The following is a 6,590-nucleotide window of genomic DNA, read 5'->3' on the forward strand; positions in this document are numbered from 1 at the left end:
ACATCTGCTTTTCTTTCTTTAACTCCAAGAGGCAATTTGGCTTTATTCACACCTCAGCTGAAGGAACAGGACGTTCGCTCCATGTGGGGGAGTGTGGGTTGCCTGAATCCCAGGGAGGGGCAGAACGTGTTGTGATGTTGGATTTTCCTTCCTCTTCTTCATTCTTTTTTCTTACTTACTTGGCCCATGGCTGCGACTCTCTCTGTATGCATATATGAATAATTTGTGTATCTGTGTGAGCACTCCTCTTTTTGTGATGACCTTGCTGCCATGGTAGCTGTGATACCAGCTCTGGTTCACCATGGCCCCCTGCAGTGCTGGGAAGCCTCTTTATCTTGAATTGACAGAAGTTAACTGAAAGCAATGGAAACTGCACCAGAAAAAAACAGATTTGTGCCCACAGTGTTGTATCCGCCTCCCACCTTTCCTCTATGATATGTCAGTACCTCTGCCCCCATTCCGTTCCTCCCCAGATCCACCTGTATTGGTGTATTAGAGAGTGGCGATGAGGTTTCCTTCATCCTGAGCCCTCATCCCTTGTGACTCCCTCTCAGGCACCACCACTTGGAGGATCCCAAGCCATGCACATCCAATGCAACTAGTTCTGGTAGATCTGTCCTTTAATAAGTGATGCAGATAAGTGGAAATAGTGGTATGATATGGATCAACCATATTGAAGACAGATCCAGTCTCCAGATTCTTTAATGCATTCTGGCATTATTTACTCTGACAGGACACAGCCTGTCTAGAGAATATATTTTCAGTGAGGTAAGATATGTGTTACCTCAGGAGGACTTTGCACCTCCCTTGAATTTTATGCTCCAAACACCACTACACAGAACAATACCTGAGAAAGTAAGACAAGTAAAAGGCTTGTTGTTTCTGTTTTGTTTTGTTTTGTTTTGTTGTTGTTTTCTGTTTGAGAGGGAAGGAATGAAAAAGGGGAGTGGGAAGAAAAAGCTGGTGGAATGCAGATATCTGTTAACACAACCACTTCCTGGCTAGGACTGGCTTTTTCTTTGACCCCTCTAAATGAGTAACCCATCTCTCTTCCAGTGGGGGTGAATGATTGAGTATCACCCAGCCCTGGGAGGACACAGGAAGCCTTTGGTGCACAGTCTTCTCCCCTGCTTGGCACAGGAGACAGCAAGGAGGGCAGCCCATCAGGCAGGTGCTACCAGGCCACCGCTCTGTCCTCTTCAGCCACACCACCACGAGGGCCAAGGATGCACTTACAGGGTTTCACTTGATGAATATCTGGCCTAGAGGCAATGTGCTGCCTGGTGAGCCACTTCAACCACCAGAAAGAGATTATTATTTTTTTAATAAAGACACACATTGCATTTCTGCTTACTTGCAATCTGATCTCACACTGTGCAGCCTTTGAATTAAGCATCTCTCTGAGAGGCAACTGTCCTATTAGCATAATGTGTAACATTTAAACACGGGGCTCTTCCCATGGAATGCTTTATTGTGTGCATGCCTCGTCTTTAATATTCATGGCCATCTCTTTTTAGAACATCTTTCTGACAGAGGAGAGGCGCCAAGATAAGCCGTTGGGATGGTGGTTGTCCTGGAAACAGCGAGATCCACTTATTTTTAGCGCAGAAGTCATCCAGTTAAACAAACTACATTAAAGGAGCTTTGTGATTATGACACAACAATAAAAAGAAGCGTGGCATATTTACAGTGCTGGAGAGGGTGCAGTCATGTCACGTCATGTGGCCTACCTCCACTGCCAGGGGCCTTGCCCCTGTGCTGCATAAAAAATGCATGCCTCTGCTGCTGGGTGATGGCAGAACCCAGAATGGCCAAAACGGGGCTTAGGGAGCTGAGCATGCACCTGCCATCTGACAGGCGGAACCATGGGTGAGGAGGGTCCTCCTCTGCAGAACAGCAGCACAATGCAAGCAGAGGTAGGCTTTTTCAGTGAGGTATCCTGTGAGAAACATTTAGATCAGGAGATAGGTAATGGAATATGAGCAAAATAAATGGGGGCTTAGAGGATCCCTTCACCCTCACCCCTTAGCATCACATTTCACTGGATTTGGGACTGTGGTTGTCTCCAAGAGCCTGCAATCTCCCCCCAGAGGAGTGCCCCACACCCCAATCCAAACCACAGAGCAAGAACTGCATCAACAAAGTGTCTCTGTGGGAAGGGTTCTGCCCCACCTGCACTGGGGCAGGCCTGAACCACATCCAGCAGCACACTGCTGCTGATATTGTGATCCTTATCCTTCAGGATGCACAGCAAAGCCACAGGTGTATGGAACCAGAAAAAAGCAATGAGAGTTAACAGCAGCTTTTCCAGAGCTATAGGTCTTTGGGCCAGCATGAAACTTCAGTAGCAGTTTAAAAGTGGCTCTTGCATTGTCTAAGACAGTTTGCCTGTTCTCAGTTCTTCAGGTGTGAGACGTCTTCTGGGTGCCAAAGCCACCAGGCAAAGCCAAACCACCGCAACTCTGATATCTCATTTTGTGGCTACAACTACTTACTATTTTTTTTTTCTTTTTCTCATAACAAATGGCACTCATCTGAAAACAAGATTTTCTGGGCAATTCCCCTCTCCCAGGCTTCTAGATACTTAAACTCTTTAGAAGTCCTGTGTTTACCTTCTTTGTGCCTTCTTTCTCTCCTTGTGTCTGCCTTCTGTTTTTCCACTTTGCCAGATGGAGCTGAAGGAAAAGAAAGAGGGACAAAATGGACTGACACCTGACCATGTTCAGCATTGTGGATATGATCAGCAGGTCCTCCTTGGCTCTCAGGAGCCATGTCAGATAGTGATAACTGTCTGACAACTGTCAGCCATGGGTAATGGCAGATGGAGGTCAGCCCCTGGCCTGCAAGTCAATCCATTAAGCCCAGCAATCAATTTTTTAATATCTCATCTTTTGAGTCAATATTGCTGTGTTAGCACCAACCTGTACATAGCAGGATGTGTGAAGAGTTCTGTGTACCCCCTCCATACATTTGGGCAAGAGAAGGTGGAGAAATGGTGGAGCTCAGTGGGTGCTACCTGGGCCTCTCACCTGACCCCATCTGCATAGAAACAAACAAGCAAACAGAAGCTGGAAAAAAAAATGGATTCTTTCTGATGGTATCTTGCAATTCCATGCTGTGAGTCAGAGATAAAAGCAACTGGAAGGGAGCACACATGCTCTTTCAAATCTTCCTTATGAGGAGCTGCCTCTAGAAACCTTGGTTTCACACTGGTATCTCCAGCAGGAGAGCAGGGTGCTGTCACATCATGTTTTCTCTGGTTATCTGGGAGGGGGGTGAGAAAGGCAAAGCAGGCCAGCTTGTGGACACCTTGCAGGCTGGGACAGCTTCGATTCACATTGGGCAGGCAGACTTGGTGTCTCTTTGAAGGACCTCTGCTGTTTTCCATTAGTGGTGTCTCCAGCAGTAGCCAGCCTGTTTGGGGTGGGGAAAATCCCCAGCACCCACAACAGAGAGGGCACCTAACTGAGGCATGCACTTATGGAGGGCACAGGCCACAAGCAATGTGTGCGAAGAGAGGTCATCTGCCTTGCATGCTCCTTGCATCTCCTACAAGGCAGCAATCCTACAGTGTGACAACTACCAGCGACAGCCACACTCTGTGGCCCCCAGGTTGCGGTGCAGTGAAGGGCTGCCTTCAGGAATTGGGCGATTTGCCATCCCACAAGAAAACAAACCCAAGGAATGTGAGCCATCACGTTGGGAGCCTTAGCACAATGGAGTTACACCAACCGTGTAGGAGGAATTTCTTCTTAAAGCCAAAATGCATGTATCTTTCAGTGGATCATTAGGCAAACTTTTGTCTGATTTTTTTGTTATATTTTAATAACAGATCTCAAAAAATGCAAGGCACTTCCCTCCTCGTGAATGTGTTTCCTTTACATTTAAGTCAAACTAAAGACTGCTGACACTAAGTATGTGTAGGAACAAAACCACGTCCTCCCTTCCTCCAAAAAAGCCCTCCTACTCATTTTTGTGACCCAAAAACTCTTCTCAGAAAAACTCAGATTAACTTTCCTTAATCCTCACATTCCAGCGTGTATTTACAATTGGGGTATTATTGGAGCAAACCAATTCAAACATCAAGCAAAGAGCTATTATATATATGCATATATGTATGCGAAAGCGTGCTTAAAACTATATAATTCTTTGTAAAATATGCTGTTTTTTAGATTACCCAGAAACTGGTCAAATGCCTGGAAAATATTCTTTCCAAGTTTTCAGACTGGCCCCTGAAACTGCACAAACAAATCTTGTCCCATTGGAGTTAGTGGAATAATTCATGTTTGGCTTGGACTTGGTCTACCACATGCATACAAACTCGTACGTGCAGATACTTGTCTGAGACCGTGAGCCAGGTAGATAACTGAGTACATTTCTTACTTGCATGCAGTCTTGTCCAGCTGGCCCTCAGCATTTGCACTGGCTGCATAGGCAGACGTAGTTGCTGCATGTGCTCGTTCTTTTCCTGCCTCGTTTAGCCAAAAGTTCACTCCACACGCACACTGGGCTGCAGTGCTCTCAGGGATTAGCACATGCCATCTTGCCCCCTGAGCTCATTGCAGAGAGAGTCCTTTAGGAACCCCTAAAGGACTTTTGGGTGATGCTATCACTGCAGGACTGTGAGTTTGTCTTAGGGAAAAGATTCAGAGCACTCGCACTGGGTATTGTGGGGTCTCATTATATCAGGATAAGGAGCGGGCCAAACAGGACAAAATGAGGGTGATGGCAGGACTAGTCCATGATTAGGACCCTGTCCACAATCACCTGAGGCACTGCTTGTACCTTGTTACCCCCAATAACTACCATAAGGTCGAATACTCTGCACTGACCTGCAGTGATTTGGGAAAGAACTTGCTCTGTAAGTGGGGCTTGGACTTTGTTAATGCATGAAGCTCAGCAATGCACTGATATTTCTCAGGAGGTTTGCATTGGGATCCAGAGCATCTCTGAGGGCACTGACATGCCACAGCTACTTGAGGAACACTGGTATCCTGACTTCATGTGAAACAGCATGAAATTGGGACATACCAGAAGGAAGAAAGAATAAAATCTGTATGCTCAAGAAGTCCTTTTGGTGGAAGTTGTGAGGATCAGTGCTGCCAGTGGGGTGAAAGAAGAGAGGGAGAGCAGGCGACGATTATCACATGGGAGGGCATAAAGCAAGCAAAACCTATAATACTCTAACACTCAAAATAGATATTTGTTTGACTTTCATTTTAAGTGACTAGATTTTACCCGTTGTCTCTTTCTTGCTTCTCGTAAACTCCCATGACATCAATTGATGGAGACACAGAGGATTAACTTGCAGACAATCAGTTGCAAACTTCAGCCACTCCGTAACCACTTAAGCAGATAACTCTTTTTATGTAGGGCAACTGGTAAGGAAAATGTGTCACCATCTCCTTCCCCGCTTCCTTTGAGCGGTAAGATGAGAAGTGAGCACACTTCAGACCCTGAAGCTCGGCTTCACCACACATGCCAAAAGCTCTTGCTAGGCAACAGCAGGAAGCCAGAGGCACTTCCCAGAGTCACAAAAGCAAACTGTTCTTAAAAGATCTAAAATCCCACCTAAGAAGCTTTTTCCAGGATCACCATAAGTAATCTCACTTACTCCCTTCAGTCTCTTGGGGAAAGCAGCAGATCAGCTTAGCACAGATGTTGGTTCCTCTCTGGCAAGAGTCTGGCTGTGCCACCATGGCATGGAAGCTAGCACAGTCTGGTGTAGGGAGATGGCAAGTTTCTGAGAAACCCTTGCCAGTCAGGTCAGGCCTCTTGTGATGTACAAGGAAGAAGGATGGGAAAGGAAAACAGCTGCTTGAACTTGTCTGCAGCTGATGTGAGGGGCCAGTCTGGACAGCCAGCAACAAAAGGGGTTCAGAAACCAGCCTTGAGTCAACTCCACAGCCTCTTTTTTTGCATGTAAAGCATGAGAATGGAATAACTTCAGAGTCTGTGTCCAGCCTGCTGCCCCCAGTTGGCTCATGCAGGACAAATCTAGTGACTCTGTAATCTGTGTGCCAGGCATTTATTGAAGCAGGAACATAATTTAATTCCTTTAAGGAGATCAAAACCAGGAAACATTTAAGTAGGACTTCCTGCCCAGTGTGAAATACAAATTCTTTTCATCATGGAAAGCAAACTGAGCTTAAACAATAGTATAATGAAAGTGGTTACGCAACAAAGTTGTAAGAGATCAAAGCCGATTTTAGTTTTTAATTAAGATAACAAGGTACCTGGTTAAAGGAAGCTAGTGGTAATCCACTGCCGAACTGTTTAAAGAAACACAAACACATGCCCATTAATTCGCTGCATGCATGGAAGAAAATGAGGCAGCAGAAGAATTTGTTCTTACAGTCAGGATTTGAAACGAGGAAATGTGCTACTTTCATCTATCTGTGTCAGAGAACACAAAAGGTGAGGGGATCTCATAAATTCTGCTGAACGTTGTCTCCTTTCTCCCCCATCTCTTTTGCTCACTTTCACTTGATACTCCTTTATGTGGGTGCCCACGTGTGTACTGTGAGGTTGTCTGCCCACCCAAAAAATCCTGCTGTTCCTCTTCCATCCATGGGGCTAACTAAAATTCA

This window comes from Coturnix japonica, chromosome 3, assembly GCF_054131305.1.
Source record: "Coturnix japonica strain WE chromosome 3, WE-NBRP24, whole genome shotgun sequence".
Classification (NCBI taxonomy): Eukaryota; Metazoa; Chordata; class Aves; order Galliformes; family Phasianidae; genus Coturnix; species Coturnix japonica.